At 39.0% G+C, this 22,088-nt stretch overlaps 1 protein-coding gene across 7 annotated transcripts in view; it reads right to left on the reverse strand.

Moving 5' to 3' along the window:
- The window catches only part of Nexmif (neurite extension and migration factor), a 205,677-nt gene that overhangs the window by 162,334 nt on the left and 21,255 nt on the right, over positions 1 to 22,088 (reverse strand). The window contains exon 1 of one of the 7 annotated variants that reach the window (XM_045140116.1): positions 1,891 to 1,910. The exons of the other annotated variants lie outside the window; for them this stretch is intronic. The gene's annotated coding sequence lies outside the window, so the exon portion shown is untranslated. Of the gene's footprint in view, positions 1 to 1,890; positions 1,911 to 22,088 lie in introns of those variants that run through there. 7 annotated transcript variants of the gene reach the window in all.

Raw genomic sequence — 22,088 nt, forward strand, 5'->3', positions numbered from 1 at the left:
TCTCTCTCTCTCTCTCTCTCTCTCTCTCTCTCTCTCTCTCTCAAATAAATAATTTTTTAAAGAAACAACCATGAGCAGAAAGGAATGCTGGAGACATTATAATATGTGATCTCAAAGCATACTATAGGACTATTGGAAGAAAATTAGTGTTACACTGGCCCAAAAGCAGACATGTAGACTAATGGAACAGAAAGGGGACCAAGAAGTACACCCATATAGCTAAAACTACCTGATTTGTGATAAAAGTGTCAAAAATATACATTGGTACAAAAGCATCTTCAACAAGTGGTGCTGGGAAGACATATTATTCACATGTAAAATAATGAAACTGGAACCATCTCTCTCACCTCGCACCAAACAATTCAAAATGATTAACTTAAGACCTGAAATTCAGAAACTGCTGGAGGAAAGCACAGGCAAAAATACTCCAAGACATAGGTATAGACAAGGACCTTATGAAAATGACTGTAATGCCACCGGAGATAACTTCAACAAATGACAAATGGAGCTATGGTGTGGTGGCTCACACCTTTAATCCTAGCACTCAGGAGGCAGAGGTGGGAGAATTACAGTGAGTTTGAGGCCACCCTGAGACGACATAGTGAGTTCCAGGTCAGCCTGGGCTAGAGTGAGACCCTACCTCGAAAAACCAAAATAAAAAGAAAAGAAAAGAAATGACAATTGGGATTCCATGAAAATAAGAAGGACCTGAACAGCAAAAGAAACAATTAGCAGAATGAAAAGACAGCCTTCAGAATGGGAGAAAAATTTCCCAACTATCTATCACACAGGGGATTAATATCTATAATACATAAAGAACTCTAAAACTTAAATATTAAAACCTCCAAACCATCCAATCAATAAATGGACCAATGAATTGAATAGATAGTTCTCAAAAAAAGAAATACAAATAGCCAATAAAAATTTGAAATATGTTTAATATCCTTAGGCCATCAGGGAAATACAAACTGAAATGACACTGAGATTCTCTCTCAACACACTGAGAATGGAAATCATCATGAAAACAAACAACTGGTGGGTATGGCAGATCATCTGTAATCTCAGCACTCTGGAAGCAGAAGCAGGAGAATCAAGGTAATCCTCATCAAGGTATATATATAGTTTGAAGCCAGCTGAGACTGCATGAGGTCCTGTCTCAAACACATAACAGATATTGGTGAAGAAAGAAGCCTTATTATACACTGAAGGTGGGAATGTAAAGAGGTATAGTCACTATGGAAATGAGTAAAGAAGTTCCTAAAAAATTAAAATGTAACTATGATAGAATCCAGTTATACCACTCCAGGGTATATATACAAAGGATTCTAGGTCAGCATACCATAGAGATACTTTCTCATCCATATTTATTGCTGGACTACTCACAATACCCAAGATATAGAACCAACCTAGAGATCTATCAACAGATAAATGGATAAAGAAAATGTGGAACATATACATAACAGAATTTTATTCAGCTGTAAAAAGGAATAAAATTATGACATCTGCAGGAAAATGGAAGATCATTATGTTAAAGTGAAATAAGCCAGATTCAAAAAGACAAATACTGCTTACTTCCTTTTATGTATGGGATCTAGATGTGTGTGTGTGTGTTTAAAGTAGAAAGTGAACTGTGAGAGGGAATGAAGAGATCTAGAGGGGGCAACAAGAAAGAGTAATGAAATATATATCATGATACCAGAAGGAGGAACTACTTAGGAGGAGGAAGGGGACTGGCCAGAAAGAAGTAGTAGGAGAGTACAGCAGGATGGTAGAGGTGGTTAATAGGAATAGAATGTGTATATATATGTATATCAAATCCCATTTTATGTACTAACTTAAAAATTAATATAAACAATAAATAATAAAAGAAATCAATATGTCAAGACATACCTGAACTCCCATGTTTACTTCATTATTCACTTTAGTCAAGAGATGAAATCATGCTGTGTCCCTCAACAGATGAATGACAATTTTGTACATATATGCAATGGAATGCTTTTCACCTATCAAAAAACCCAGAAATAATGTCATTTGGGACAATGTGAATGAAGCTGGGAAATACTATGGTAAGGACTTGAAGAAGTAGAGACTAGAATGTGGTCACTAGAGGCTGGGGAAGCACAGAAGAGGATATATTGATAGAACAATTTAAATTTTCTGTTAGACGAGAGGAAAATATATTTTACATGTTTTCACTTAAGAACACGGCAAGTATGTGAGGTAATGGATATGTAAATTAGTCATGAAGCAGTCATTGTATAGTGCATACGTATAACTCAGTGCACTTCACAAATATATAGACATTTGTCTATTAAAAATCCAATTACATTACCTGTAAAAGAAGAAAACTTCATTATAAATCTCATGGAATCTCAAGAACCTGAATAGCAAAACAATCTTGAAAAACAAGAACACTTTCTGACTTCAAAGTTTATTATAAAGTTACAGAAATCATAACAGTGTGGCATTGGTAAAAAGCCAGACCAGGACTTCTGGCCAAGATGGCGACCACCTAGCTGCCCTGCAAATCCCTGGGAAAGAAAGGCAAGACATTAAGGATTCTCTGGTACTTCTTATCAGTGGGAGGGCACAGAGGGGGGAACAGTGAATCGTGGATCCCCTCCTGTTGCCTTCAAGAAACCCACCTCACCACTAAAGACAGACACCTCCTCAGGGTAAAGGGGTGGAAAACAATATTCCAAGCAAATGGGAAGAATAAGAAACAAGCAGGTGTAGCTATATTAATATCAGATGAAATAGACTTCAAACCAACAGGGAAGTAAGAGAGCTCAACAAAACCATAGATCACTTATACCTAACGGACATCTATAGTACTTTGCACCCCAAATCCACAGACTACACATTCTTCTCAGCAGCCCATGGAACATTCTCTAAAATAGACCATATACTGGGTCACAAAGACTGCCTCCACATATTTAGGAAAATTGACATAATTCCCTGCATGATATCAGATCACAATGCTATATTGCTAGAAATTAACAACAAAAGACCCACCAAGAACCCCAATGGCACTGGAAACTGAACAGCACACTCTTAAACAATAAATGGATAGTGGATGAAATAAAAAAGGAAATTGCAAAATTCCTGGAATTGAATGACAATGAGAACACATCACACCAAAACTTATATGGGACACAATGAAGGCGGTCCTCAGGGGAAAATTCATAGCACTCAATGCCTTTATAATAAAGACAGAAAGATCCCAAATCAATAACCTAACCATCCACCTAAAGGCACTGGAAAAAAACAAGGAAAATCCAACCCAAACAGCTCCAGAAGGAAGGAAATAATTAAAATCAGAGCAGAAATTAATGAATTGGAAACAAAGGAAACAATTAAGACAATTGACAAAACAAAAAGCTGGTTCTTTGAAAAAATAAACAATATTGACAAACCCCTGGCCAATTTGATAAGAAAAGAAAGGAGAGGCTTCAAATTAACAAAATTCAAAATGAAAAAGGAGAGATCACAAGAGACATAAGTGAAATTGGGAAAATCATCAGGACTTATTTCAAAAACCTCTACTCCACAAAACTGGATAATGTGGAGGAGATGGATAAATTCCTGGAAACATACCATCTATCAAAGCTAAACTCAGAGCATATCAATCACCTCAATGAACCCATCACACTCATGGAGATTGAAAAAGTAATAAAAAACCTCCCCAAAAAGAAGAGTCCAGGACCAGATGGCTTCTCAGCTGAATTCTATCAAACCTTCATGGAAGAACTCAAACCAATCTTCCTTAAACTGTTCCACACAATTGAAAAACAGGGAAAGCTACCCAACAACTTTTATAAAGCTAGTATCACCCTAATTCCAAAACCAGGCAGAGATGCCACAAGAAAAGAAAACTATCGGCCTATTTCCCTAGTGAACTTAGATGCAAACATCCTGAACAAAATCCTTGCAAACCGAATCCAACAACACATCAAAAGCATCATCTACCTTGACCAAGTGGGATTCATTCCAGGAACACAAGGGTGGTTCAACATACAGAAATCTGTCAATGTAATACACCACATAAACAAGGTTAAACATAAAAACGACATGATCATTTCAATAGATGCAGAAAAGGCCTTTGACAAGATACAACATCACTTCATGATCAAAACATTGGAGAGAATTGGCATAGTTGGTAAATATCTTAACATAATAAAGGCAATATACAAAGCTCTGAAGGCCCAAATAATACTTAATGGAGAGAGACTGGAGGAATTCCCACTAAGATCAGGAACAAGACAGGGTTGTCTTCTCTCACATCTGCTTTTCAATATAGTACTGGAAGTCCTAGCTCAAGCAATAAGACAGAGAAGGAAATAAAAAGGATACAATTTGGAAAGGAAGAAGTTAAGTTAGCTCTATTCGCTGATGACATGATTGTATATGTAAGAGACCCGAGAGACTCCATCCCAAAACTCCTGAAGGTGATTAACTCCTATAGCAAAGTAGCAGGATACAAAATCAATGCACAAAAATCAGTAGCATTTCTATATGCAAATGACAAAGATACAGAGAAAGAAATAGGGACATAGTCCCATTTTCAATAGCAACAAAAAAATATAAAATACCTTAGAATAACGTTAACCAAGGAAGTGCAAGATCTACACAATGAAAACAGAAAAACACTCAAAAAAGAAATTGAGGAGGACTTGAGAAAATGGAAAGACCTCCCGTGCTCCTGGATAGGCAGAATTAACATCATGAAGATGACAATCCTACCAAAGGCAATATATAGATTTAATACAATTCCAATTAAAATCCCTACAGTGTTCTATACAGAGATAGAAAAAAATGATCTCAAATTTCATATGGAAAGGCAGAAGGCCTCGCATATCCAAACATATCCTCAGCAAAAGAAATACCTCTGGTGGCATCACCATACCTGATCTAAACCTATATTACAAAGCCATAGTAATAAAAACAGCATGGTACTGGCATAAAAAACAGGAGTATAGGCCAATGGAATAGACTTGAGGACCCGGACATTGGGTCAAGCAACTATAGCTACTTGACATTTGACAAAGGCCAGAACAATATACGCTGGAAAAAAGACAGCATCTTCAACAAATGGTGCTGGACAAACTGGATAACCACATGCAGGAAACTGAAACTTGATTCACACATTTCACCATGCACTACACTCAAATCCAAATGGATCAAAGACCTCAATATAAGACTAGAAACTGGAATACTACTGGAAGAAAATTTAGGAAGAACTTTCCATGATATAGGAATGGAAAAAGACTTCCTGAACAAAACCCCAGTATCTCACAATCTTAAGCAGTCACTCAACCAATGGGATCATATGAAGCTGAAGAGTTTCTTTACAGACAAGCATACAATATGCAAAGCCAATAGATTACCCACAGAATGGGAGAAAATATTTGCGGGTTATCCAACTGATAAAGGCCTAATCTCTAGAATCTACAAAGAACTCAAAAATCTAAACAGTAAGAAGTCAAACACCCCACTCACAAAGAGATAAACAGGAAGTTCACAGAGGAAGAAATACAAAGGGCAAACACACACTTAAGAAAATGTTCATCATCCCTAATCATCAGAGAAATGCAAATTAAAACAACTATGAGATTCCACCTCACCCCAATAAGGATAGCAAACATCAAAAAATCAAATGAAAATAAATGCTGGCAAGGAGGTAGAAAAGCAGGAACACTCATCCACTGTTGGTGGGAATGCAGGATGGTACAACCACTTTGGAAAGCAATATGGAGATTCCTGAAAAAGCTGACTATAGAGATACAAACAGAACCAGTTATTCCCTTACTGGGCATCTACCCTAAAACCTTCAAACCACAGGCCAGAGATATTTGCTCAACCATGTTTGTAGTGGCTCAATTCATAATAGCTAAGAGCTGGAATCAACCCAGATGTCCATCACTAGAAGAATGGATAACTAAGATGTGGTATATCTACACAATGGAATGCTATACAGCAGTAAGAAAAAAATGACACAATGAAATGTGAGGAAAAATGGTTGAACCTGGAACAGATCATTCTCTGTGAACTTACCCAATCACAGAAAAAAAATCGCCACATAGTCTCACTCATCTACAGCACCTAACCTGAATCTACCCAAGATACCTTACACGTCCAGCAAGCATCCCATGGACTAGACACTAGGAGGGATGGGGAGGGAGGGGAGGGCATCGAAGGGGTGGGAAACACTAATCTAGACACAAACGGCAATGGTACCATGAAATTCTATTTCATAAAAGGCAGACCAAAGGGCTGAACCTTCACCAGGCCCTTACAGGAAACACCTGAACCACAAGACACTGGAGAGGGTAGGATCAAGTCTAACCTAAATCCTCTACATCTTCCCTCCCTCCCTCTCCCCCCCTCTCTCTCTCCTCTATAACTCCTATATATTAGTTACCATTTTTTCTCATTTTCTTAGGGGACACTGACCTGTAACTCCCAGGATCAGCATGAGGCTATCACCCACAATGAGCTTTTGATCAGAGAAACCTACAAGGTTTTCTAAAAGACTGACAGATTTCTGTCAGAGTACTTGAAGACCCACCAAAGGTTAGTGGTAAGACCCTATTGCTGAAGATACCATATGCAGCTGACATGTAAAATGGAATGGCATGCCTGGAAACCAGGAGAGAGTCAGTCCCCAGATAGTCAGTGCGTCTAGTGCCAGAAGGTGCTACATGGGCGACTGGGGGAAATGACCAATATCTGTCCAAGCAACTCATGGTCCAACCTACTTATCAGCAAATAACCTGGTATGATACCCACACAAGTGCAATAGTGGCACACAGCCATGGTGGGGAACCAACTAATCTTGATTCGGCTAACTGATCCCCTCAGTGGTACAAGACCCATAGCTGGAGCTGGGAAACAAGTCAGAACCATATCCAAACATAAGACCACTCTCCAATATCAAGCTACCATCAATCATGGGCTACAAGAGGGCCGACACCTATTAAACTTTCTATAAAATGTAAGGGCTATCTCATTTGTCCTGGTGCTATCTTACTCTCCGTTGGAGAATCTGATTCTCTTTTTCAGATAGATGTAGAACCTAAGGGGAGAGCCACCCCATCATACTTCAAAAGGGCCCGGGCTGAAACTAAGGAAAATTGGTGAAACAAGCAAGGGTGCTGTCTCCCTGATGAACCGGATACCAGCACAAGGGGGGAAGGAGACCAACAGAGAGAAAAATCAGAGAGCCAGATCCCCAGAGGCCCCCAACACCTCATCACTGAAGCAGACCAAAAATGAACCCAACATGGCTCAGGGAAATTTTGCGGAAGAGGTGGCGGAAAGAATGTCAGAGCCACATGTTGGGTCATGATATGCAGAGACATTTATCATACCAATAACTGTGGGCTAACCCCACAATGCACGACCCATATACTTCAACAAGGAGGGGGCAATGGGGAGGAGGTAGGTCACGGATGAGCCTGATAATGGTACCAAACTGTGTGTACTTGCAGAATAGAAAACTAATAAAAAAAAAAAAAGATAGAACATCTTTACATTTCAGAAAATTAGGATGCTATCAAAGAGTGACATAATAAGATGAAAAGAGCATGCCCACTGTATTTAAGTACATCATTTACTAATCTTTTTATCTTATTTAATCTTTACTGGAGTCTAGGAGGTAAGGATTACTATTACCATATTACATTGCTTAGAAAACAGTGGGCTCAGAGAGAGGCAATAACCGAAGCATATGATTAGGAAGCCCACACTCTTAAATGTCATTAGCAAATAAATTTTTTAAATTTCACTTTATGTCTACTGGACAGGACCAAAAATTTGCCTCCAGGGAAAACTGTAACAATATTATGACATAAAGATTTAATAACTGATTCTGAAAAAAAAAAAAGCCAAACCAATGGCATAAGAAACCCAGAAATAAACCTTCACATCTGGTCAAATGATTCTCAAAAAGACCATTAGGTAGGGAAAGACAGGCTTTTTAACAAATAGTATTAGTGGTAAAAATAGATATAATTTGCAACTCAGCTATACCACTCCTGGGCATATACCAGAAGGACTTTATACTTTACTATAGAGATACTTGTTTATCCATATTTACTGCTGCTCTATTAAAAAATAGTTAGAAAATGGAATTGGCTTAGATGCCCATCAACTAATGAATGAATAATGAAGATGTAGTACATATACACATTGGAGATTTACTTAGCTGTAGAGAAAAATGAAATTATGAAATTTGCAGAAGAATGGATATAGCTGGAAAATATATTGTGAGGTAACCCAGGCCCAGAAACACAAACACTTTATGTATTCTCTTATATGTAGATCCTAACTTCAAATATTTATACTTGTATATCAGTTTGAGTAAGAGTCCGTAGTAGAGGCCAGGAAGCTAGAAAGAAGCCATGAGGGGCAATCGGAGACCATTACTTGAATTGTGCTGACAGCAGCTTGACTGTGGAAAGCACCTCAAGTTAAGAATGTTTACTATGGTAAAGCCAATAAATGTATGCTGGTGCAAATTTAGGAGTATAGTGCCTCTTTCTTTCAGACTGATAAGGAGTTTGTCCTTGCAGCTGCAGGTCACAAAACCCTGCTGGTCAACTTACTTCGTTCTCTGCAAACATCTGCTTTGTCTCAAAATAACATAGCAAGTAGTCTTGTGAGAAAATACTATGATAATAATTTATGTTAAGTGAACAGCAACTATTTAAATAGAAGTGTTGGATGTTGCAGGTAGAAAGGTCTAAGTGGTGCTGGGGGGTTGAAAGGAGGAAGGAGTAGGGAGGGTTAGCCAAAATTAAATATGTTATTAATAAGCCATACGAAAACACCCTTATCATTAGCTAATTGAATACACACACACAGTTTTAGAGAGAGAGAGAGAGAGAGAGAGAGATTGATGAAGATGGATAATGCTGCACCCAGCAGACATAGATTATTACAAGAAAATCCCAATGTCAGGGATGGTACACTTCCCAGTGAGTTGTTGGACAGTAAAGTCCCTGAGATTCCCAGTATAATACATCCTATTGCCACTGCTCTTGGTTGGCCATAAGAACTAGATGGTAAGACTCTATTGCTAAAGATGCCACATGCTTCAGTTGCAGGACACTGGGAAATCAATCTAGAACTAAGCTGTAACCCTCCTTGCTGCTGACTAGCTGGTCATAGTGATGGAAATTACCATGCCTCCTGTTGGGACAGAAAAGTCATCAAGAGTCTTAACTAGTGGTGGACCCTGTGAGCTACACAAGTGGACAGCCAGGCAAGATGTGCCCAGTAGTACAATAGTGACACATCTGTTATGAGAATAACCAACTGTACTCTTATGAGATCTGAGACCTACTCTACAACAAGGAATCGATGCCTGGTTCTAAAATCCTAGTCAAAAGTCTGTGGCTAAATGTTCATAAGCCCTAGTGGGGAAGCTACTACTATTGTTTGGTTAAGTGAATATATCATGTTCACTAAATAGCCCTGAAAATATTTATGTTTATGCCCATATATTAGTGCTTCTCTCACTTCTGGTTAAAGAAGCTTGTCATTTCAGAAGGTGGTAACTACTGGCAAGACTCAAAAGTTATTAGTGTGCTAAGAAGTGACAGGATGAGTATTCAGCATTTAATAAGACATCTCTCTCTGTCATCCTTTCCAAGGCTCCAGAAACATCGCAGAAGAGGTGTCAGAAAGAATGTAAGAGCCAAAGTTTGAGTGCTTTGGAATGCTATCTTCTAGATACAAAATGGAAGTTGCATTCATGACCTCAGCTGGCTGTCCTTTCCTGCACAAGACCTACATAATAGTGGGCATATGAACATATTGTCATGGATGATGGAAGAGGGCAAAAGAAAAAGAAGACATTGGAAGCAGGTCAGACCTCTGTTTCCTAGCTCCTCCTAGTTCCCTGATCTGAGTTCCCTGCACTGGACAGTGTGCAGGTAGGCACAGCATGGAGTGAGTAGACCAGATCCCTGATTCCCAACTCCACCCAGTTCCCTGGGCCAGGTTCCCTGCACCAGACAGTGTGTAGGCAGGCATGGCATGAAGTGAGTAGGTCAGACCTTGTTTCCTGGCTTCTCTAAGCTCCCTGGTCTGGGTACCCTACACCTGACTGTGTGAAGGTGGGCACAGTGCAGAGTGAGTAGGCCAGAACCCTGTTCTCTGGCTCTTCCCAGTCCTCTGGTCCTTCCTGGTAGGTCCCATTGTGCCTTGCTTGGGGAGGCCTGCTCCCTGTGTGAGTTGTGGAATCAGGCCTTTTGCTCTGGTATCCTGACTGACTATTAGGTACCAACATCCCTGTTCACCTGAGACAGAGGGTGCATGGGCCAAAGGATAAAAACTTGCATCTTCCTTAATAAAATAAAGTGTTTTCTTAAAATGGGTAGACAACAATGCAAAAAAGCCAATGAAAGTCAGAAAACTGGGAGATCTCCACCAAGGATTGATTTGTAGTCCTACAATGGAAGCCTCCAATGAAATTATAGAGAAATCAACAGAAATTCATTCCCAAAATGAAAACAAAATAACCAATAAGACCCTGATCAAAAGAACCACTGAACTGGTAGCAAATCATCAAAGAACCAACAACTGGGTCAATGAAATTGAACAGAATCAGGAAGGGAATTACGATGGGATATTTTTTTTATAATCATGGAAAATGCTAATAAAAATTTAAAAATTAAAAAAAAGAAAAGAAAATGTTTCTGTCGACTTGATCCAAAAAAAAAAAAAAAAAGAAATTGAACAGAATCATTTTTTAGAGCATTCAGCTTTTGACAGTAGGCTTAACTTGATTGAAAAAAAAATGTTAGAACCCTCAAAAGAGATAAGAATATATTGAAGGTGACTCAAGAAATGGAAGAGCTCAACAGCCAGTTGATTAAGCTTAATGAAGACTTTATCAAATGCAAGAATTAATTAAAGGAAGCATCAAGAAAATCAGACCTTGAACTGAAATTGTACCTCAAAAAAGAGATGTACACGATGCAAAATAACACAACAGAAAACAAATATTAAATAGAAATTATAAAAACTCCTCTAGAACCCCTCACCAACAGAGTTACTCATGCAGAAGACAGAACCTCTGACCTGGAAGAAAAGACAGAAGAAATTGATCAGGAGGCCAAAAACTTTGGTAAGTTCAAAAAAATCAAGTGAACAGAATACAAGGGACCTGTGGGATACCCCAAAATTACCAAAAATCCATATCATGGGTATACCAGAAGGAGGACAACCAGGCCAGAGACATAGAGAACATATTCAATGAAATTACTGAAGAAAATTTTCCACAAAATAGTGGCCCATCCAGATACAAGAAGCCCACAAAACACCAAACAGCCAGAACCAAATAAGAAACTCTCTGAGATACATCATAGTTAAAACTCTTAGGAACGAAAACAAAGAGAGGGTATTAAAAGCATCAAGAGAGAAAAAACTCACAATATACAAAGGCAATCCCATCAGAATTACCACAGCTTTCTCAATGGAAAACATGAAAGACAGAAGAGCCTGGAATGGAACACTTCAAAGTCTGAAAACTATGGTTTCCAACCGAAGCTACACTACCCAACAAAAGTATCCCTCATAATAGATGGTAAAAGGAAAACTTTCCATGAAAAATGTCAAGTCTATGATTATATGAACACAAAGCCAAACCTACAGAGAATACTTCAAGGAATACTCCACAAAGAACAGTCAAAACAACAAATCTCAAGAGCCAACAAGAAGAAGATCAAAGAAACAAAAATAGACCAGGTTCAAAATAGTACAAAACATAAGAAAGCACCAAACCCCATAAAACACCTCCTCATGGCAGGGATTAATTTAAACCTTACAATAATAACCTTAAATATTAATGGCCTTAACTTACCCATCAAAAGATACAGGTTATCAGGTATCAGGGTGGATCAAAAACTAGACCCTTCTATCTCCTGTCTTCAAGAAACCCACCTCACCACTAAAGAAGGACACCTATTCAGGGTGAAATGTTGGAAAATGACATGCTAAGCAAATGGAAATAAAAAGAAAGTGTGGGTTGCTATATTGATATCTGGTAAAATAGACTTCATACCAAAAGTAATCAAAAAAGACAAAAAAGGCCACTTCTTACTAATCAATGGAATGATCCAACATAAGCACATCACAATCATAAATACATGTACACCAAACACAGTTTATAAAACAAAATCTACTCCACAATGAAACAGAAATAAACACCAATACCATCATAGTCAGAGACTTCAATACTCCACTATCAACAGATAGATCATCCAAGCAGAAAATCAACAAGGAAATAATAGAGCTCAACAACATCATTGATCAACTAGACCTAACAGGCATTTATAGAACCTTCCACCCCAACTCTAAAGAAAACACATTCTTCTCAGCAGCCCACATAACCTTCTCCAAAAGTGACCATATATTAGGCCATAAAGCTTGCCTCCATAAAGTCAGGAAAACTGAAGAAACTTCTTGCATCATATCAGATCACACTGCTTTAAAGCTAGAAATTAACAACGAGAGACATATCAAGAACTCTACCAGCTCCTGGAGACTAAACAACACACTTTTGAACAATGAATGGGTCATGGAAGAAATAAAAAAAAGAAATTGTAAAATTGCTTGACTAGAATGATAATGAAAACACAACCTACCTAAACTTATGGGAAACAATGAAGGCATTCCTAAGGAGAAAATTCATAGCATTAAATGCCTTCATTACAAAGACAGAGACATCCAAAATTAAAAACCTCCTAAAGGAACTGGAAAAACAAGAAGAATCCAATGCAAAGAGCTCCAGATGTAAATAAATAATCAAGATTAGAGCAGAAATTAATGAATTGGAAATTAAGGAAACAATTGTAAAAATCGATGAAATGAAAAGCTGGATAACTGAAAATATAAAAAAGATTGACAAGCCCCTGGCCAATTTGACCAAGCAAAAAAAAAAAAGAGCAGTGTCAAATTAACAAAATCATAAATGAAAAAGGAGCAGACATCAATGAAATTGAAAGAATCATCAGGGCATACTTCCAAAACCTGGACTCAAAAGAACTGGATAATCTGGAAGAAATGGATGAATTCCTAGACACATACCACCTACCAAAACTAAACTCAGAGCAGATTAATCTCCTAAAACTATCACATCCACAGAGATTGAAAAGGTAATCAAAAGCCTCCCCAAGAAGAAAATTCCAGGACCAGATGGCTTCTTAACCTGTTCCACCTAATCAGAGACCAGGGAATCCTCCCTGACTCCTTTTATGAAGCTAGCATCACCCTATTAACAAAACCAGACAGAGATGAAACAAGGAAACAAAACTATAGGCCTATATCCCTGATGAACTTAGATGCAAAGATCCTGAACAAAATCCTTGCAAACCAAATTCAACTACACATCAAAAGCATTATCCACCTTGATCAAGTAGGCTTCATCCCAGGGATGCAGGGATGGTTTAACATATGGAAATCAGTCAACATCATACACCACATAAGTTAACTGAACCATAAGAAACACATGATCATCTCGATGCAGAGAATGCCTTTGACAAAATGCAATGCCACTTCATGACCAAAACACTGGAAAGAATAGGTATGGAGGGTTTATATCTCAACACAATAAAGGCCATGAGTAAAGCACCTAAAGCCAAATAATATTTAATGAGGAAAAACTCAAGGAGTTCCCACTGAGATCAGGAACAAGACAGGGGTGCTCACTATCACCACTGCTCTTCAACATAGTACTAGAAGTACTAGCCCAAGCAATAAGACAGGACAAAGAAAAGGTATTCAAATGGGAAAGGAAGAAGTCAAGTTAGCGGATGACATGATCCTATATATAAGTGACCTGAAAGTCTCCATCTCAAAATTTCTAAAGGTGATTAATTCCTTCAGTAAAGTAGCAGGATACAAAATCAATGCATAAAAATCAGTAGCTTTTCTATATACAAATGACAAATATACAGAGAAATAAATCAGTGAAGCTGTTACATTTTCAGTAGCAACAAAAATATTAAGTACTTTGACAAAACACTAACCAAAGATGAGTAAGGCCTATATAATGAAAACATAGTATGGGACTGGGAAAAGTCTTTCTGAATAAAATCCCAGTAGCCCAATAAATTAAACAACCACTCAACCAATGGGATATCATGAAGCTAAAAATCTTTTACACAGACAAACATACCATAAGCAGTTCCAATAGATTACCCACTGAATGGGAGAAAATCTTCGCCAGCTATACCACTGAAACAAACCTAATATCTGGAATTTAGAAAGAACTTTAAAAACTAAACAATAAAAAAATCAAACAGCCAGGCTGGAAAGATGGGTTAGCAGCTAAGAACCCAGGTTAGATTCTTCAGGTCCCACATAAGCCAGATGCACATGGTGGCACATGCATCTGGAGTTTGTTTGCAGTGGCTAGAGGCGCTGGTGTGCCCATTCTCACTCTATTGTTCTCCCTCCCCTCTTTCTGTCTCTAATAAATAAATATATAAAAATAAAATATTAAAAAATAAAACAACCCACTCCAAAAGTGGGGGAGAACTGAATAGGGAGTTGTCAGAGGAAAAATTACAAATGGTAACACACACTTAAGAAAATGTTAAACATCCCTTAACCATCAGGGAAATGCAAATTAAAACAACTGTGAGATTCCACCTTATCCCTGTAAGGATAGCAAACATTAAAAAATCAAATGAAAACAAATGTTGGTGAGGATGTGGAGAAATAGGTCCACTCATTCACTGTTGGTGTGAATGTAAGCTGGTACAACCACTGTGGAAATCAATATGGAGACTCCTTAAATAAATGAATGTAGGATTTTCAACAGACCCTGTTATTCCCTTAGTGGCATTTACCCTAAAAGCTCCACATCTCAGTTCAGAGATTTTTTTTTTTATTTTTATTAGTTTTCTATTCAGCAAATACAGGCAGTTTGGTACCATTATTAGGCTCATCTGTGACCTTCCCCCTCCCCAATGGCCCCTCCTTGTTGATGCATATGGGTTGTGTATTGTGGAGTTAGCCCACAGTTATTGGTACGATAAATGTCTCTGCATATCATGACCCAACATGTGGCTCTGACATTCTTTCCGCCCCCTCTTCTGCAAAATTTCCCTGAGCTATGTTGGGTTCATTTTTGGTCTGCTTCAACGATAAGGTGTTGAATCATGGGGTACAAGAGGGCCTACACATAATAAACTCTCTACTAAAACAGTAAGGGTTATTTCATTTGTCCTGGTGCTAACTCACTCTCCATTGGAGATTCTGCTTCTCTTTTTCAGATAGATGCAGATCCTAAGGAGAGAGCCACCTCATCATACCTCAAAAAGGCCCCGACTAAAACTAAGGAAAATTGGCAAAACAAGCAAGGGTGCTGTTTTCCTGATGAACCTGATACCAGCACAAGGGGGAAGGAGACCAATACAGAGAAAAATCAACTCCTACCAAATCAGAGAGCCAGAGTTCACAGATATTTGCTTAATCATGTTTATAGCTTCTCAATTCATAATCGCTAAGAACTGGAATAAAACCAAGTGCCCATCATTGGACAAATGGATAACCAAGATGTGGTATATCTACATGATGGAATTCCACTCAGCAGTAAGAAAAAAATGACACAATGAAATTTGTAGGAAAATGGTTGAACTTGGAACCAATCATACTAAGTGAATTCACACAATCACAGAAAGAAAACCATTGCATGGTTTCACTCATCTGTGGTTCATAACCTGGATCATCCTGAGTTGCTGACATACCTGAGTGGCATCTTGAGGTCTGGACAATAGGGAGGGTAGGGCTTGGGGAAAGGGAAAGGGTGGGTGGAGACACAAAACTGAACCCAAATTGAACTGGTACCATAGAAACCTATATCCTGGAAGTTAGACTAACAGGTGGAACTCTCAAGAGGACCTTAGGGGGAGTACCTGAACTAAAGGGCCCTAGAAAGGTTGAGATAAAGCCTAACATTAACTTTCTCCTAGTTCTCTTTCTTTTCTGTCTTTTCCTTTTTTCTTTTCCCTTGGCACTGGCCTGTAATTCCCTGTATCAGGATGCAGTTAACACCCACAATGAGCTGCTGATCAGAGAGACCTACAAGGTCTCCCTAAACAAATAAGACAGCACAAGGGTGAAGGAGATAGATACTGAAGACACTCAACACCTACCAAAACAGAGATCCAGAGGCTCCAAAGAGTCCGTCACTGAAGTAGACTTAAAATGCACCCAACATGGCTCAGGGAATTTTGTGGAAGTCGGGGAGGAAAGATTGTTAGAGCCACAAGTTTGGACATTTTGCACAGAGACACTGCCTCTCCCCCATAACTGACTGCTGCCCCCACAATGCATAACCCACAATCCCCATGGAGTTGACCTGCACCCCCAATGAGGAGGGCCTCTTCAGAAAAGGGGCAGGGATGAGAGAAAGGATGGTACCAGCATGTGTTGTTTGCATACAAAATATATCCAACAAAAAAAATTTTAGAAAAAGAAGAAGACATCAAAATATAAGAGGGAGTAGCTGGAAAGAAGGAGCTCAAAGCCGGGTGTGGTGGTGCACACCTTTAATCCCAGCACTCAGGAGGCAGAGGTAGGAGGATTGCCATGAGTTTAAGGCCACCCTGAGATGACAGAGTTAATTCCAGGTCAGCCTGGACCAGAGTGAGACCCTACTTCGAAAAACCAAAAAAAAAAAAAAAAAAAAAAAAAGAAGGAGCTCAGTAGAAAGTAGATGGGTGGGAGGACAAAAAAACTAATGGTAGGTAATTATAATCAAAATATATTATGTATATGTAGGAACACTGTCAATAAAAATGTTTTTAAAAAGTGTAAGCAAAACTAGGTATTCCATGAAAGAATGAAATTAGACCATTACCCTCTACTATATACACAAATTAACTCAAAAGACTTAAATGTGACAGCAATATACATTAAAATTCTTAGAAGAAATCAGAACTTACTTCCTAACACTGGATTTAGCAATGATTTCTTACATATGATATCAGAGCTGCAGGTTGCAAAAGAAAAATAATAGTTGAACTAGATTACATCAAGATAAAAATCTGTGCATGAAAGAGCCCTATCAACATGATTAAAGGGCAATGTATGAAATGAGGCAAAATATTTATCCAGAAGATATGAAGTACTCCTACAACTCAGTAACAATAAAACCTGTTTTAAACCAAGTACTTGAACATGTAATTTTTTCAAAAAGATATACGGGGCTGGAGAGATGCCTCAGTGGTTTAGGCACTTTCTTGCAAAGCCTAAAGGCCTGGGTTTGATTTCCCAATATCCACATAAAGCCAGATACACGGAGTGGTGCATGCATCTGGAGTTTCTTTGCTGTAGCAGGAGGTCCTGGAGCCAGCACCTCCCCTCCTCTCTCTCTCCTCTCTCTCTGCTTACAAATAAATAAATAAAATTAGTGAAAAAGAAATACCAATAGCTGATAATAAGTGTGTGAAAATATGTTTAACATCATTAATCATTCAATAAATGCAAATCAAACAACAATGAGCTATCAGTTCATACCCTCTAACATAGTTATAAAAGCAACTACAAAACCCCAGAAAATAACAAGGGTTGGCCAGGATGTGGGAAAACTGGTATACTTATGTACTGTTTGTGAAAATGGAAAATGATGCAACTGCTAAGGAAAATAGTAAGGTGAGTCCTCAAAAAGTTAAAAGTAGTACCATCATATAATAGAGAAAACCTACTTTAGGCAATGGTCTTCTCTTACAAAGCACTAATTCTATAATACATTTCATGTTTTACCTGATCCCATCTTTCAGTCCCAGGAATTTAGGTGGAACAAAATGTTACATGTATAATCCCCAGAAGGATGAACTATCTAATGCCTTGCCTTTGAAATATTCCTATGCACAAATATCTCCCTAATAAGATATAACTTCCCTGAAAGGTGAGCTAATTTACTAATCCACCACTGTTACTTCTGCCCTTTCCCTGCTCCCCACATTAGTATCTTACACTTACTAGGGAGTATATCAGTATATATATTTTTTAATTATTTATTTGAGAGCGACAGACACAGAGAGAAAGACAGATAGAGGGAGAAAGAGAGAATGGGCGCGCCAGGGCTTCCAGCCTCTGCAAACGAACTCCAGACGCATGCGCCCCCTTGTGCATCTGGCTAACGTGGGACCTGGGGAACCGAGCCTTGAACCGGGGTCCTTAGGCTTCACAGGCAAGTGCTTAACCACTAAGCCATCTCTCCAGCCCTATATCAGTATATTTTATCTATGAATTACTTTGTGCTTCAGAAAAATTGAGATAGCTCCTTTTTAAACACCCCTCCAAGATACTGAGAGCCTGTCTCAAATTTTAAGGCAGTTCCAAGCCATCATGTGTGTTGTTAAAGACCACAGCCAAAATTATCTTTCAGGATATTCTGAAATTAAGTCATGGAAGGATCAAAATTACAGGCAGAAGAAACAAAGTAAAAGGATACAAACAGACCCTCATTGGAGTGGATTTTAATCCTAGCTCAAATACTTTGTATTTGGGCAAAAGCCTTACTTCCTGACTCAAAAAAGGGAAGGAGGAGTTAACTAGATCAGTGGTTCCCAACCTGAGATCCCTGGTCAACTTATCTGTAAAATAATACTTGTTAACTCAAGCCATTTTCAATATTATAAAACCTAAAGGGAAGCAGAACTCTTTAACATACAGGTATCCAAGTTAGTGAATGAGTGAGTCGTCACATGTCTTTCCTTTTTTCTCTGGAATTAAAGCAACCAGGCTGTGATGCTTGTGCGTGTTTATGCACCTATATATGTATGTATGTGTGTGAGTATGTAGAAACTGTTGTTTTAATAAATGCAGGGAATTTTTTCAGGAGGGACATAACTATCCAAAGCACCAGGCCTTATGAAGAAAAACTAACCAAAGGACTTGGGAGGGTATGGAAGGATTAGGAAGTACTAAATTTATTTAGCTCATCTATGGCCTGAAGTCCCTTGTAACTATTTTAGGCTTCCATATCTACTTAGTTCTTTTTGTCTTTTCTACTTATTCAAGACACCATAAGTAGACAAATAGTAGATTCTTGGCCTGGTATTTTCCTTCATTTTGAGGATAGTTGTGAGCATTCTAACAGGCACTCCACCTATCTCCAACAGTCACATATTCAGACTTTTTTTTTTTGAGGTAGGGTCTTACTCTAATTCAGGCTGACCTGGAATTCACTATGTAGTCTCAGAGTGGCCTTGAACTCATGGTGATCCTCCTACCTCTGCCTCCCAAGTGCTGGGATTAAAGGCATGTGCTACCATGCCTGCATTAGACTTTTTTAAGTTTAAGTGGGAACCTTGGAATAGACAAAAGAGTTCAAATTTCTCATAGCCAGGATAGTTAGTATGCAGCCAGATCTTTGGAGACTAATTACCTTAAAATATTTTATTTATTTATTGGAGAGAGAGAGGGGGGGGACAGAAAGAAAAGAAAAGAAAAAAAAGAAAAGAAAGAAAGAGGAAGATACAGAGAATGGGTACACCAGGGCCTCCAGCCACTGCAAATGGACTCCAGATGGTTGTGCCACCTTGTGCATCTGGCTTATGTGAATCCTGGGGAATCGAACCTGGATCCTTAGGCTTCACAAGCAAGCACCTTAACCACGAAGCAATCTCTCCAGCCCGAGATTAATTTCTGTAAGTGCCAGTTCACATTTCCCAAAGCTTTGATATGTATGGCAGGTTTAGACACCCAAAAAGAACATGTCTGTTGGATTTAAAAGGAAAATGCTACTCTACTGTCTAAAGTTGTACTATAGAAGCTGGTAAAGGAAGCTTTGACTCTGTTGCCTGTGCTGGGGAGTGTATAAAAAAGCTTTCCTGAATTTAAATTTGAAATAGGGGGCTGGAAAGATGGCTTAGCAGCTAAGGTGCTTGCCTCCAAAGCCTAAGGATCCAGGTTCGATTCCCAAAAACCCACATAAGCCAGCTACACAAGGTGGTGCATAGGTCTGGAGTTCATTTGCAGTGGCTAGATGCCCTGGTGCACCCATTCTCTCTCTCTAATTAATTCTCTCAAATAAATAAATAAAAATAAAAATATTTAAAATATTGAAGCCAGGCATGGTGGCGCCTTTAACCCCAGCACTTGGGAGGCAGAGGTAAGAGGATTGCCATGAGTTCAAGGCCACCCTGAGACTGCATAGCGAATTCCAGATCAGCCTGAGATAGAGTAAGACCCTATCAAGATAAACCACAAAGAAAGAAAGAAAGAAAGAAAGAAAGAAAGAAAGAAAGAAAGAAAGAAAGAAAGAAAGAAAGAAAGAAAGAAAGAAAGAGGGAAGGTAAAACAGTTAGGACCTGATCCAACACTGGCTTCTATCACCTGAAAGCATGAGAACTCTATATCCCAGAAAAAGTACATGTGTTAAGACTTGCTTTGCCTATTCCCAAACCTCAATAAACTTCAGAAACAGCTTTTATTGCTGGGCATGGTGGTGCATGCCTTTAATCCCAGCACTTGAGGCACTAGGAGGAGGATTGCTGTGAGTTCAAGGCCAGCCTAGAGCTGCAGAGTGAGTTCCATGTCATCCCGGGCTAGAGTGAGATCTTACCTCAAAAACAGAAAAAAAAGAAATAGGCTTTCTTGGAAGTGTGTACATGCATACATGCATGCACTTGTGTATGTACATGTGCAGGCCAGAAGTCAATGCATGGTGTCTTCCCAATCATTTTATACCTTATATACACAGAGAGAATCTCTCAGCATACCCAGAGCTCATATATTTGGCTAGTCAAGGAGGCCAGTTGCCCTGGCCTATTCCTATCACCTGGGTGCTTGGACTATATGTGTGCATTGTCACACCCAGTATTTACATGGGGCTGGGGATCTAAATTCATATCCTGATGTTTGTGTGGCAGACACATTACTGACTGAGTCATCTCCCTAGCTCTACAGAAATAGATGGGTTTTTTTCCCCCTAATATCTGTCATACAGGGTCTCACTACATGCCCTAGCCTGGCACCCAACTCTAGATCTTTCCTGCAAATTTTCTGCCACTGAAATGTTTCCCATCATGTCCAGCTAAAAATAGCTATCTTTAAAAAAAATTAGTTTAATGTGGTGGTTTGAATTAGGTGTCACTCATAAACTCATGTGTTCTCAATGTTTGATCCCCAGCTGATGGCAATTTGGGAATTAGAGCCCTGCTGGAGGAGGTGTGTTTTGGGGGACAGGCTTATGGTGTTATAGTCAGTCGCCCCTTGCCAGTGTTTGGCACATTCTCCTGTTGGTGTTGTCCATCTGACGTTGGCCAGCAGGTGATGTCCAGCCTCTGCTCATGCCACATTTTCCCCTGCCATCAAGGAGCTTCCCCTCAAGTCAGTAAGCCAAAATAAATCCTTTCTTCCTATAAACTGCTTCTGGTCAGATGTTTGTCCCAGCAACAGTAAAACTGGTACCAAGAAGTGGGGTCATAGCTGCTAGAAATCTGATTGTGAGGTTTTGGCCTTTGGGGCCAATTTGTGGGAGAAATATGGAAGGATTTGAAACCTTGGCCTAAGAGGCCTTCCAGTGTTGAAGACAAAATTTCATAGAACATTCTGGTCAGAGTTGAAAGATCTGAATGCAGTATGAACTGTGAGGTTTGGCTTATGAGGTGAAGAACTTTGTTGGGACTGGGCTAGAAGCAGTTTATATGAGAGGCTTGCTGCATTTTGCCTGCCTTTGTCCTGAGGAATTGTACAGGGTTGCATTACATAGAAATGGACAGTTGTGAGCATATGGTTATGGGACATAAAGGAATGAAAGCTTCAGGCTAAAGACAACATTTCAGTTCAGCTGCAATTACTTGAAACATTACATCCATTTATATTGGGCCAGCTATTCTGCACTGAGACAATGGAACTAATAAGTAATCTCTGGAAAGTAAGGGACCTGAATGCTGAAGGAGTATGCTGTTCTTCAAAGTCAGTTTTATTCCCCCTGGATTAACACGTTGGTATCCCACCTGATACTATGGAGAATAACAAATGCAGGAAAGAGAGGGTCATTGAATTTGCAACACAGTTTTAGTTTTGTGGAAATGGCCATGGGTACTGTGATTGTTGGA

This window comes from Jaculus jaculus, chromosome X, assembly GCF_020740685.1.
Source record: "Jaculus jaculus isolate mJacJac1 chromosome X, mJacJac1.mat.Y.cur, whole genome shotgun sequence".
NCBI classification, from domain to species: domain Eukaryota; kingdom Metazoa; phylum Chordata; class Mammalia; order Rodentia; family Dipodidae; genus Jaculus; species Jaculus jaculus.